The sequence below is a fragment of the Choloepus didactylus genome, chromosome 1, assembly GCF_015220235.1.
Source record: "Choloepus didactylus isolate mChoDid1 chromosome 1, mChoDid1.pri, whole genome shotgun sequence".
Lineage (NCBI taxonomy): Eukaryota > Metazoa > Chordata > Mammalia > Pilosa > Megalonychidae > Choloepus > Choloepus didactylus.
In genome coordinates, this window is record NC_051307.1 from 114,604,533 (window position 1) to 114,619,038 (window position 14,506).

At 38.0% G+C, this 14,506-nt stretch overlaps 1 protein-coding gene across 2 annotated transcripts in view; it reads right to left on the reverse strand.

Annotated features, from left to right (window-relative positions):
• Positions 1-14,506, reverse strand: part of KCNMB2 (potassium calcium-activated channel subfamily M regulatory beta subunit 2) — a 273,702-nt gene that overhangs the window by 251,320 nt on the left and 7,876 nt on the right. The gene's annotated exons all lie outside the window — the stretch shown is intronic.

Genomic DNA, 14,506 nt, shown 5'->3' on the forward strand with positions numbered 1-14,506 from the left:
CCCTGACAGAGCATTTTGAAAACTGTAAAAAGTGGGAAAGTGAGCATCCAACTAGGCTAACACTGGAATTTAATGCATCAATATTACAGAATGAAGGGATTTGGGGGTGGAAGACCCCCAAATCATTTGTTCTGATCCTCCCCTATTTTTAACCTTGAGGAGATTGAAACCTGATGTGGTCAGCTTTTAGCTGAGTCATAGAGCCGCTTAGTGTCAGAACCAGGAATGGAACCCAGCTGTCCTAATCCAGTCCAGTTGGCCAACTCTCTACAGCTTTCACGTAAAAACAAATAAACAAGAAAGCCTATTTCTCAGCATTATTTTGTTATTATTTTTGAAGGTGGTCATGTGCCACTTAGAGTAATCTCTTATGATTTTACAATAATCTTTGCATTTTCCTGTTAAACTGTTGCTGTGGCTCTGTGCTTAATAGATTGGAATCTATTATTCATAATGCCTTCTTGTTCCCTTTCAAATAGCATTATCCTTAGAACTAAAAATTTATGGATTCATCCTTAATTTCATAGCAGAGTGAAAGGATAAAACATTCAAATAAAGAATTTTCATTTGTGAATTTAAGTCAATAAGTATTATCCAAGAACCTACTGTGTGCCTGGTACTATCTTTGGGACATATTGGGGTTCAGCAGCAATGTATGGCATTTTAGCCTCAAATAACTTAAATTTTGTTGGGGACTACTGGTATCCATGAAAGATATACCTTCAAGAGACATCCGGAGAATAACACAATCTTATCCCTAAGGAGTTGGTCTGTGCAGGGGTCAGGCAGGGTCAGGTTCTGTTCTTTACCAGCTGTGCTATCTTGGACAAGTAACTTAAGTGCCAGTGTCCTCATCTGGGGATAAAAATAGCACTTACTTCATAGGGTTATTTCGGAGATTCTTTTAAAAGAGAAGACAAATCACTTAACACATTCTGAACATAGTGCTCAAAATGTTAGATTAGCTAAGGTTTAAAATCTTTAGCATTTTAAGCCATTAAAGAATATATTCAGTACACTGGAGAGCTAGGCCAGTGTCTCAATTCATTTAAGGAAACAAAACTTTGGCTTTGGATCAAGAAATATCTAGATTTTATTGATTGATAGCATTCTATTTGTGTGGCTCAGTGTGGCCTATTTGCCTACAGCAACAATTTCAAGCTTTGAAGAAGAATCCTAAGGGTAAAGTTGGAAACAGCAAGTGCATTATCTTCAATTTAATTTCTAATTATTTGTTTTCAAGAGAAGTATTCTTCAGATAGAAATTTCCCTGTCTGTTGACTGACAATGTTTCTTGTTCACCTCAGGTTTTCCGACAAAGGCCTCCTGATTGGTTGTCAACTACTGGGGTTCCCATCATACTTTATCTTTAACACCCTCTGTTGTTGCTAATAAATTAGCCTCTTAGAGGAGGAAAATATTTGAACCAAATGACATAAAGTATTTTGGAAAAATTTGAATTGTCCTGTTTGGCATCTAAGATAATCAAAAGAACTAACTGCCAAATCTCTCTCTCTCTTTCTCTCCTTCTTTACCTCCTTCCTTCCTTCCTTTTAAGAGTTTTTCCAGGTTATCATACTAGATTCTTTTCCTCTTCTTTTTTCCTAATGAAAAAAGAAACTGAATATGGCGAAGGAAAATGGCCTTAACCATGCAGCTGTATAATATGAAAGAAAAAATTATGGTTTATGTGAAATGAAATATTTCTTAAACAATTTTGCAGTCAGGCTATTAATAATCATTTTGCAAAGAAGATGACATATACTGGAGCATATTGGTATATTAGGGATCCATGAATTGCTGTCAGTTTGAATTTGTATATATTTTCTCATCACTGAAAAGACTGTGATCTAGTTTGCCGAGGGAGAAAATCTGTAAAATAACAGCATTGTTAACCCTGTTTATGGGAGACAATTTCCAAGTATGCAAATTAATCAGGGATCTGAAACATATACTGATAATTAATACAGCAAAAATCTAAGCTTTTGTTGCCTCAAACAATCAGTGTATTAAGATACTTTTTTCTAGAGTCATCTAGATGTTTGTATCCATTCTCCATTTTATTTTGCATGTCTAGACAGTTTCTTTTAGAAAATTGATTCAAATAGAGGAAAATTCTGACAGTAAAATAATTGAGAATTTGAAAGACTGGTAAAAGTCACACAACTTCAATATATTAGAGCTGAAACCTGAGACTTGTGAATTAACACCACACAATTTTTAAAGTGTGAGAAAATATACACTAGATTCTAGAAAAAAACATAAATACATTTGAGAGAAGAAAAATTACTTCTCTATGAAGGAAAGCCATCCCACAAGTTACCATCTCCTTCCACTTCTGAGTACTCACTCATACAGATGGTTTCATACCCAGGAAACTATATTCTCTAGCTTTCCATCTTCTAGCCATTTTCTGAAGCACCAAAACCCCAAACCCTTGTCTTTAATTGTAGCCTCTCTCTGCATAGCTACTATTACCAATTCATTTACCAATTCAAGGTGATGATGCGAAGTAAATATAGTTCTCCAGGAGATTTCAGCTTATCTCCATCACTTGTTGCCCCTCACATTACTTTCTGCTTTGTCGCTCTCTCTCAGTTCTTTTCAACATGACCACAGAGCTCCTGAGATGATACAAGGTATACTGCATACTCGGATGTGATAAAAGAAAAGAAGGAAAAGAGAAAGGTATCTTGGGGACATTTGTACAAAGACTCTGTGCTCATTGTTTAGCATCTCCCTGGCTATGTGGGGCGTAGGGACAGAGCCTTCAAACCTGCAAGCTAAATAGCAACTTGCTTAGGGCAAGTTGTATAAAGGCCACTGAAATAGAGCTGAGAGGGCAAGGATATTAGCTCAAAGACTTCCCCACTTTACAGATAAAGAACCTGAAATTGAGACATTGTTTGGGTTTAATTTATTTATAATTTAAACAAACTGGAACTGTGATCCATGAGATATTCATTGTGGTTTGTTTCAACTATTTCACACCTTTGTTGGTGGAGGGATGATGGCAAAAATCAGAATACAGAAAGGTAGAAATAGAAGAGAATTAGGAGGTGATTTAGGTCATTCCTCTTGCTTTACAGATGAAAAGGAAAAAAAAAAAAAAAAAAAAAACAAGCCTGGAGGAGTTCAAGCACCTGTCTGTGCATTGCATCCTGCGGTGGATCTCTGCCATTACGGGTACAACCCCTTCCTAATTACCTTTTACAGTTTTGCAGGCTCTATCTTGATACTTCTCTGGGCTTTCAAGTTCTCCTTTTCCCCTTTGGTTGGATTTCAAACAATGTAATGAGTGTGACAACTGAATTATTACAGTCAGTTATCTGTGTAGTCTATGGACAATTTAAAATTGGCTTGGGTTAAAATGGGAAACTTCATACTTGTAATAAGAAACTCTTAAGAGATGTAGCAATTCAATCTGGTTCACATAATAATGGCAATAAAGAAGAAATTGAAAGTTTTTTTCTTTCTTGCAAAGAGCTAAAAACAATTTATGGATTTTCTTATTTATACTCACAGAAGAGCTACAGCCATTTTACTAACTGGGAACCTCAACAACAGAGTTCATAGGCAGAGTGTGTAGAAGAAAGCCAGGGGCTGGAGAAGGAATGAGAAAATTTATTTCAAGGTCTCTTGTTGTTAACTCGTTTTTGATGTTGGGTGAATGAGTCTCTCTCTGAACAAGTTCAAGGGAGAAGGCGTTGGTGAGGCCAGGCCATCTCCAAGATCCCTTCATGGACAATTTCTAAGTGATTTACAAAAGACCTGAATCCACAGCTTAGCTTTCCTTACTATTAATACCCATATTTAAAGTCTCTTTAGCTTTACTGTCTTTCAAAGTTTCCCCTGATTGTAATTTTTTCTTCTTCTCCTTTTCCTAAGAGGAAAACTAAAAAAAGAGTAAAACCTTTTCTGTGCCAGGGAGAGGCCAACAAATGACGATAGAGAGGATGAGGCAGTAATTGGACAATTACCTCATTTACTGAATTGGACAATCACCCAGTAGTTATTCTTGATGTTTTATGTTTCTTTCAGGACCCAACCTCATTCCTGCCTTGCTCTAATCATCTTGCTTTGTACTTCTCAGATTGAAACCATCCATCATGTCTCCTTTCAACATTCTTCTTTCAAAATGTTTCTGCTCTTCATTTATCTTTTCCTTACTCCCCCACACTGAACACTACCCTAACCCTATCTCAAAGAAGAGGGCCTAAAATAGCCCTTCATTGTGGCCTTAATCCAATGCTGAATTCTTCTGTCAGTGGTTCTCCTTCCTTGCTGCATATTAGAAACACCTGGGAGAACTTGTAAACAATACAGAGGGACTTACGATCTATCTGAGGATGCAAAAATATTCTCTCTCTCACACACGTACACACATGCATGCTCACCCACACACACCCACATGCAAACACACACACAGTATTATAAGACAACACAATGTGAATGGCTCTGCCAGGGCCTTGTGAAGACAGGTGATGTGTTTATATAATATTAATGACTTTTGATAGATCACCTATCATACAGGACATAATTTATATGGGTCATTGCACTCAAACCTCCCAACAATCCTGCAAGACCAGTATTATGAGAATCTAATTTACAGATGCAGAACTGATGCACAAAATATTAAGTGACTTGCCCAAGGTGATGTAGCTAGGATGGGAGAACAAGGGTCAAGTCCCAGGATAAAAACTCATGCTCTTGACACCGTGTGACTCCACTGGATTAAATTGGACCTTGTGCTCACACACTGGGTGTTGGTGTACCAGGGAAGAAGATTTTGTGAGGGAAAGGTTTGTAGACAAGTACGAGCTGTTTTATTGCTACACATAAATAAGTAATCAATAAATATTAGCTATTATTTATTTTAATTTTTTTGTTGAAACAATTTGGTTTTGGTATGTTCTTTTTCAATAATTTTTTTCGATTATCTACCTTTTCTTCTTTGCATATCCCAATTCTTCCTCAAGGATTTATTTTTGGGAAAACCAATCTGAACAATCCCCTAGTACCACAAGACTCTCTAAAGCTGACCAGATAATGCTCAATGCTGTGTGATGTTCCTGTCCTCAGCCAAAATCTCTTTCCCTTTCTCTCTCCAGGGCATAGTCTCTATAATTTCTTGTGTTTCAATAACCTGTCCATGTATTTTGTTTTGCATTTTGTTTTCAGAAGCAATTCCTAAAAGTCTAAGTTTATGTTGAACCAATATCTGGTTCATCCTTGCATTTTTTTTCACCAAACCTTATAAACACATTGAGACCAAGACTGGCCTACAAACTGGGTTTTCTTCTTTTTGTTCTAGCATGGTGCCAGATGGAATGAGACAGAACAATAAAGGAAATTGGATTCTTTCCTCTCGTTTTATCTATCTATCATAAATCTTATCTGACTTTAGATAGGCAGCAATTTAAAAGTTCAAGTTTCAGGTCAAGGTTCAGGTTCAATTTTACTTTAATGTTTCATTAAAATTGATGTGCTTTTGTGAATATGAATTAATGTAATATCCTTTTAGAGGAAACTTGGTGACAAATAGTGCAAAAATGCAGCCGAGATAACACTGACAGTTTTTTTCTGCTTATCTTTATTGAAGAACTACCAGTAAGAAACCCTTAGCTCTTATTATACCTTTGAAATATGGATAACATCAAACTCTGCAGTACCTAGCACAGAACAAAGAAATCTAAGCACCACTAAGGCTTTGTCAGAAGTGACTGTGGTATTTATTCACTAATCTAGCAGACTACCGAGGCTCAAAATGTGTAACTTATTAGGTCACTGCTTTTGAATATAAATTATAATTTCAGGGTAATGCAGTTTGCATTTCTATAATTTAAGGAAAAGTTAAAGCAAGGATAATTAGTATTTTTTTTTAGTTAAAATACTTACAAATACATAACATGTATAGAAATGGAAGAACCTGTCATCCAAATTCTACTTAGACTGGGGAAAGGTGATTTTATAGGAAAGCAGCCGATGTATTAAATTGATTAGATCAAAGCTGATTTGAGGATAATGGAATGGGAAGGAAAGAAAACTTATAATGCAACTGATATATATTGGCTTATGGAAAATATTAGGCAAGGAAAACTGCGACATATTAATATTTTATCTGAAATGGGTTGTCAACCTGAATTGTTTTAGAGATTGGTGGCAGAAGAATAGAATCAGTTTTTGGTTTTGTTATTCAAAAGATAAGGCTGCAGAAAACTATAAAAACAATTTGATGATATATTAGGGGAAAAATGTGAAATCTGTTATAAAATATTTTGCTTCTTTGCTTAACTCTATTTTTCCTTTCACTGCATCTCAGTGTGGCAGTTTGTGATGGGAGCTCTGTTAAATTATCCTTCCACAGTTACTATGTAGAATCCTATCTATCAACTTTTGTTGGCATCTGGATGAGGAACAGCATCATACATTAGGGGGTTACTTGATGGGTAAGGAGAGAGCAAAGACTGGGTCGTAATCTGCAGAAATGGAGATTGCCTGAGCCAGCTGCCCACAAGACCTTGGTGCGAGCATCACGTGCTTCCATCTGTATTGCTGAGCTCTGGGCATGGCCCTCTTCGGAGCTGCAGTCCAGGCCCTCACATCAGGGGCCTGTGAACACCAGCTCCTGGGCAGAGATGGCAGCAGGTGTCAAGTCAGCTTTGGGAGTCAGGCTGGCTTCAGCTCAACTCCTAGCTTTGCCACCAAGTTGTGTTACCTTAGGCAAGTCGATTACTCTTTCAGAGCCTCAGTTTTCTGAAGTGTAAAATGAAGATTATACTAGCACTCATTTCCTAGGACTGGTCTGAGCTTTAAATGAGAATGTGCATGTGAAGTGCTTAGCTCAATATCTTACACTGAATGAGGGTGTGTGTCCTAGTTTGCTAATGCTCCAGAATGCAAAACACCAGAGATGGATAGGCTTTTATAAAACGGGGGTTTATTTCACTACACAGTTACAGTCTTAAGGCCACAAAGCGTCCAAGGTAACACCTCAGCAATCGGGTACCTTCACCGGAGGATGGCCAATGGCGTCCAGAAAACCTGTTAGCTGGGAAGGCAGCTGGCGTCTGCTCCAAAGCTCCGGCCTCAAAACGGCTTTCTCCCAGGACGTTCCTCTCTAACAAGCTTGCTCCTCTTCAAAACATCACTCCCAGCTGCACTCAGTGAGTTCCGTCTCTCTGAGTCAGCTCATTTATATAGCTCCACTGATCAAGGCCCACCCTGAATGGGCGGGGCCACGCCTCCATGGGAACATCTCATCAGAATCATCTCCCACAGCTGGGTGGGGCACATTCCAAGCAAATCCAACCAGCACCAAAAACGTCTGTCCCACAAGACCACAAAGATAATGGCATTTGGGGGACACAATACATTCAAACCGGCACAGTGTGCAAGCTGTAGCTGATGTTGTTGTATAAAGTGCCTGCCACAAATAAAGTGTGCAATACGTGATGGGTCTCATTGTTGACATTTTAAAGGTCTTATTATAGCAATGGCCACATAAAAAAATAAGCCATTGTTTTATCCTCCAAATCTTCTCTTGAAATGTCCATGGCTTGGTGAAGCAGGCTCCAGGGACAGAGACGATGGATTTGTACCTAGGTCAGGTAGTATGGCCTGGGAGAAAGACTGTTGGGTTTAGAGGCACAGGAATTGGGTTGAAAGCCTGGCTCTGCATTACAGGTTGTGGGACTTGGGACAAGACTTTCAATCCCTTTGAATTTCAGTTTTACTGTCCAAAAACAGAGATGATGATTGATGCCCACCATGCAGAGTTGTGAGAATAGGGGATGATTTCATTGTGAATTCAATGTGCAACCTATGCAGTAAGAAAAGGTGATGGTTCATCAACTACCAAGACGTCCTCACAGCCAGCCTCTTGATCCAAAGGGAATCCTTACCCACTGCTGCCTCCTACTGGCCTTTGTCAACTGCTCTCACTTGCTTTCCTTTGGGGGAACACTTTTGTTTTGTTTTGTTTTCCATTGAAAGAATAGTCTGCTCTCTCCCAACTGCTCAGGGGTAATGAAATCGCAACCTGATTTTGACTCCTCACCATTTTTTGAAAATGATTTCCCACTTCACTAATGAATTAGTGAAATCCAAATCACAAATCACAAAATCTGAAGCCCTTCCTCTTGAACTTTCTGCAGCATTTGGCACGATTTCTCACTCCCACCTTCACAATAAAAAAAATGCTATGTATTGACAGGCTTCTATGTGCTACACAGTACTCACCACCTGACATACATGATTTTATTTAACTTACACAAAACCCCTAAGTGGTGGGTATTATGACCCCATTGTGACGGAGGAGGAAACAGAGACGCAGAGATGTTAAGCAACTTGCTCAAGGTCACATAGATGCCACAAAAGTGGCAAAAAATGGGATTGGAACCCTGTTACTACCCTTTACTTAGCTTCTATTTTTAAATTTTCTTGATCTAATAAAATATCCAAAGCACTGTGTACTTTTCTTATGACATTTATCTCACTCCTAATTCCTCTGAACTTGATATACCTCTTGGGTAATTTGTAATCTCCTTGAGGATAGACTTTAGCATAATGCCTTGTTAGGAAAAATTATTATTATTATTTTCTTACAAAGGAAGCATCAGACAAAGAATCTTTTCTTGGGCAGATAAGTCTGAAGACTTAAAACTGAGTAAGACCATAGAAACAACATCAATTCCTTCCTAGGCCATTTACCTTTATAGGCGACATAACACTGAGCCTTTTCAAGCTAAGAGTTTCCTTTGGATTAATTGGTCAAGAGGTCTTTTCATAACAGTGTAGGGAAAGATAGCTGAGGAGACAAAATGTGCATACTTTTCATGGAAGCCACATTTGAAAATGTCATTGCTATTCTGATTAATGACAAAGAATCCCAGCCAAGTGGAGTGAAGTGTTATTTAGATTAAATCTAGGTAAGGTAATGCACAGGAGAGAAATTTGGGCAAGTTTGCATGATGCCCAGATGGACCATAAACAAGAGACAATAATTGTTGTTACTTTTCCCACTGACCTTTATTGAACAGAATTCTCTCATTAGAAAAAAGCTTGCTTTAGCTTATTGTTAAAATTGCTGTTTGTTCACCTGCTTTGGCAAAGGAACCAGCAAGGGCAAACACTGAGTTAGATTAATAGTTTGCCTACTTGATGTCAGTGCAGTTTGCTCTCTTCTTCTCTCTAATTGTCTCTGCAGGCCAATAATGATAACGTTACTTTATTCAACAAGCAAGGGACTGATGTGTGAAATACATGCAAAGCATAGTATGAGACACAAAGATATTTTAAAGGAAAATGTACTGAAATGTTGAGAACTGCTGGGTATTATGAAATTTCCATTTTTTGAAGGTGAAAATGACTGAATATTGGCAATTTCATAGAAGCCAAAGTTTTATGAGACACCTCAACGTGTACTGACCAAAATTCTATAAGACAAGTGACACTACCCCATTTAACAAATGGAGGCAATGAAGTTCACAGAAGTCAAATGGTTTGCCCAAGGACACACACTAGATGGGTTTTGTATCCACCTCAATTTTCTTTCTATTCCATCCTTGTGTCTCTTTACAAAACATAGTTCTTCATAAAATTCATAAGTAGAATAAAATAAAAGAAAAAATTATGCATATGTATAATTATGTGACAACTAAGTGGCAAAAGATAAAACCTTTTGTTGGAGTTCAAAGGATGGAGAGGTTCCTTCCAGCTTAGAGAGCAAGGAATAGAAAGGGAAGAGAAAGGAGGGGAGGGGAGGATGGAAGTCTTTATCCATGAAGGACCATTTGAAGACTGGTAGGATTTCGACAGGCGAAATTGAGCAGGAAAGGGGATCTTTCCAAGAAATCTGAAGTGCATGGGCCAAAGAATGAGGCATGAGGACAGATAAGCATATTTGAACAGTTGTAGCACAAAGTAAGAGAAGGGCCAGACTCCCCCCTACGTGGGATCAGACACCCAGGGAAGTGAATCTCCCTGGCAACGTGGAATATGACTCCCGGGGAGGAATGTAGACCCGGCATCGTGGGATGGAGAACATCTTCTTGACCAAAAGGGGGATGTGAAAGGAAATGAAATAAGCTTCAGTGGCAGAGAGATTCCAAAACGAGCCGAGAGATCACTCTGGTGGGCACTCTTACGCACACTTTAGACAACCTTTTTTAGGTTCTAAAGAATTGGGGTAGCTGGTGGTGGATACCTGAAACTATTAAACTACAACCCAGAACCCATGAATCTCGAAGACAGTTGTATAAAAATGTAGCTTATGAGGGGTGACAGTGGGATTGGGAATGCCATAAGGACCAAACTCCACTTTGTCTAGTTTATGGATCGATGTGTAGAAAAGTAGGGGAAGCAAACAGGCAGACAGAGGTACCTAGTGTTCTTTTTTACTTCAATTGCTCTTTTTCACTCTAATTATTATTCTTGTTATTTTTGTGTGTGTGCTGATGAAGGTGTCAGGGATTGATTTAGGTGATGAATGTACAGCTATGTAATGGTACTGTGAACAGTCGAGAGTGCAATTTGTTTTGTATGACTGCGTGGTATGTGAATATATCTCAATAAAATGATTAAAAAAAAAAAAAAAAAAAAAAAAAAGAGAAGGGCCAGAGAGTGAAGATTACGATGGGAATTTATCTGGCACCCGAAATGAAAGGATCTTGATGAGCCAGTCCTGGGAAATTTCATTTATTTGGTTAAGAGAACACCATTTAATGTTTGATTGGGGAAGTTCCATGGTCAAAGCCGTGCTTTGGAAAATTTCATTTGGAAAATCTATGAGAAAGAAACCAAGACAGGAAGAGATTGCTTTTTCAAACTTTATGTGTGATAGATTCACCAAGGACTTATCCTAAAGGACTCTTACATTAAATATAGGTCACATGAAATGATATTTTTCAAAAGCTCCCTCATATAATTCTCATGCAGGTGATTCAATGACCACACTGAAAAATATCAGACTGTAGGACAAGGCGACTAGTTAGCAAACTCTTATTAGTCAAGGTGTGAGATTAACAGGGCTTTATCTGTATGGGGAGGAATAAAGGCACAGATGCAAAAGTTGTTTTGAAGGAAGAATCAGTAGGACTGAGGCAGATCAGGTCTATGGTTGGAGGAGGAGTCAAAGACAATTCTTGGCTTTAAAATACGGGTGTTTGGGAAATTGATCGTGACTAGAAACATGAGGTGGAGTGAATATGTTAGGTCTTGACACGAGTTTACTTTTGGCAAGTGCACTTTGAAGTCTCAGGATGGTAATCAGGGAAATATCTAGTAGGTAGTAGGCAACGTAGGACTTGGGTTAGAGACCAAGGTCACAGCTTGAGAGAGTTTCAGATTTAAGTGGAGAAAGGTGATATTTTAAACTACTGAAAAGCTCTAAAAAAAGAAGGGATGGAAAAAAGAGAATCCAACAAAGGGGACAAGATTAGAAAGAACTTCAAGGAAGGAGGAGAACCTGGGAAGTTAAGCATCAGTAAGTCCAAAGGAAGAGAGGATTTGAAGTAAAAAGTTCAATAGTTTTGAATGCTCTAGAGTGTTTGAAAGTTATGAGACTGAGAAAAGGCTAACAGATAAGGTGATAAAGAGATCCTTGGAAAGAATCAAGAGAGAAGTCACAGGAAAGCAGTATGGCCAGAATTCATAAATTGGAGCCTTAAAAAATAAGTGGAGAGCAAGGAAATGGAGGTTTTTTGAAAGGGAACTCGAGTCCTCTTCCATAATTCAATAACCTCACCATCCATCCAGTTATTCAAACCAAGGAAATCTGGAATTATCCTTGATACAACCTTTTTCCTTACCCCCATTCTTTCAAATTTAAGCCATCACCAACTCTCTGATATTGCTTCCTAAACATGTCTCCTTTCAGCCAGTTTTCTGTCATCTCACTGCCACCTGGTCTAAGCTACTATCATCTGGATTACTACAATAACCTTTCAACTGGTTTCTCTGCATCTGTTCTTGCTCTTCTTCATTTCGGTCACCACATTGGAATCAGAGATATCTTTGCAAAGCACAACTAACTTGTTGATCCATTGCTTACTGCCTTTGATGGCTTTTCATTGCTCTTGGAATTATGAGCATTGCTCTTAGAATAACTCCTTCTATGTAGGATCTATCTGCCCCTACCTCCTTATCTCTAACCACAGGCTACTTGCTCCCTGCCTTCTAGCCACAACAGCTGTGTGTCAGAGACACAGACCTCACCTACTCTCTGTAACAGTCTTATTTTTTGTCTAACTTATTAATATTTTTATTGCTACTGGCTGGGATGTAAGCTCCATGAGGGTAAGAAACTCTCTCTCTCCCTATCTCTCTCGCACACACACACACACACACACACACACACACAACACTTGATAGAAGTTTGTTGAATAAGTGGATGTGCCATGCTTGAGCCCTTGCACATGCTTTTTCTCTGCCTAGGAAGCTTTTCTACAACCCCTGCTGCTTTCACGTTTACTCTTTTTTCTTTCCTTTACACTTCTTCATTTAGCATCTTGGTCAGCTCTTCTTCAGAGACTTCCTGGGCATCCTTAACTACATTAATGTCTCCAATTAAAGAATCTCTTAGCACTTATTCCATTTGTAATTTTATACTTATTAGTGTGATTATTTCAATAATGCCTTTCTCAGCAGGACTGTAATTTTCATGGGGAGGGTTGTTTCTGATTTGACTCAATGTTGTAACCCCCATATAAATCCTAGTGCTTAGTCTATAGTGGATGGTTGGTAAACAACTGTTGAATAAAATGCATGAATAAATGAGTGAATGCATATGAAATGAGGACTGATAAATTAAAAGTTGGAAGAATGGAAATTTTTTAAAAAATAGACACCTGAACACATTCATAGGCCTGGGGAAGAATCTTCTAGTAAACATACTAAACATCTTCTTATGTCTGAAATCAAAATTGCACACAAGACAACTTTTCATATAGGCCTATTCTGTTAGAGCACATCTGTTTTATTCATACCATTTCTTTAATTTTTTTTCAGTTTCAGTTCAACTGCCACTAAATCCACTTGTCAATGGGGAAATACACTGAGAAGACTGAGAAACAGGTTGAAATAGACATTTTCTATCCACTTTTCTCTGTTCCAGGGCTATTGTTATCTTTTCCAAACCCCCAAAAGATGTTCTCAAATTTGGTAACATATTATCTAAGCATTCCTTCTCCTTTACACATTAAGTTCGTTTCCCTCTCTCAACTTTTCTTCAGATTCATTCCAAAAGAGAATTGAGTTCTGTGCTGCGCTATTTTTATGTTTTAAAAGCAAATATTTGCCTTGAATTGTCTATACAGAGAACTTCACATGGCTATTCCCCAGCCCCACACAGGACCAAATAAAACCACTAGGAAGCAAAGTTAAACCATAAATTGATCATCCTCACAGAGAAGAAACTGGATTACTCCTGTTATACTTCTGCTTCTCAAGTTAGGTTTTATTTTCTTCTGGATGTCAGTTTGTTCTATAATTTCTTGATTTGGAATCTACTAGATGATGGGGAAAAAAATCCAAAGACAATCAATGATTCCAGAACTATTTCCAACACACAGTCCCTTTGAGGAAGTTTTGGTTCAATCTGATGGAGCTGCAAATTCTTTACATGATTCTTTACATGAATTTTCAGCTGCTCAACAATGCCAGACACTAAACATTCTAGAATAATTTCATGAGCAAGATTTACCAACTGCTCTTCTTTCCTTCTCATAAAGTGCCATATGCAGCATGCCCAGAATGATCTTCTGCATCTGATGCAAAGCAAGAAAGATTCTAAATTTGCATTTGAATTGTTGGCTATTTTTAACTTTCCATGAGTTTCACTTGGAAAGATACTTTACCTTTGTGGATATGAGTTATGGAATCAGGTGCTTGACCTTTACCAACTTTTCAGTGAAAAATTTAATAAAAAAAGACTTAAAAAGTATGATAAAACCAAACTCATTATTTATACAATCCTGAGCTATGTCACAAAGCACAGTAGAATTCCCCAGACACACGTAATGTAGTAAGGGCTTTATTTTGAGAAATTTCCAAATTGAATTTTCCTTCAGTAGAACTCTACATGGATTGGTTTTGTAAATCACTTCATATCACAGAAATACCTGTGAGTAATATGATCCTATGAATAAACAAGCAACAACAGGACTCACAAGTCCTTACTTCCTCTTCCATAAAAGTCCTATCTATACCATAAGGTACAAAGGGGATTCTGTGGAATTAAGACTTGTGTGGCTTCTAGAGCCCTAACTTCCCAGTCAAGCAGCCTGGTAAATAAAGATAAGACATTTACTTGACTTCTCTAGTAGGTCTTCACCTCAGGGGATAGGGTGAAGGGGAGAAGGCATATCAGGCAAAAAGTTATTTTTAAAAATGAACACCATATGCATTTTCTAGAATTCTATTCACCTGAAAATTATTTTAAAAATAATCATTATTTTAAAAATAATGCCTTCCTTCAATGAGTTTGTACCCTAATTATCAGGGCTAA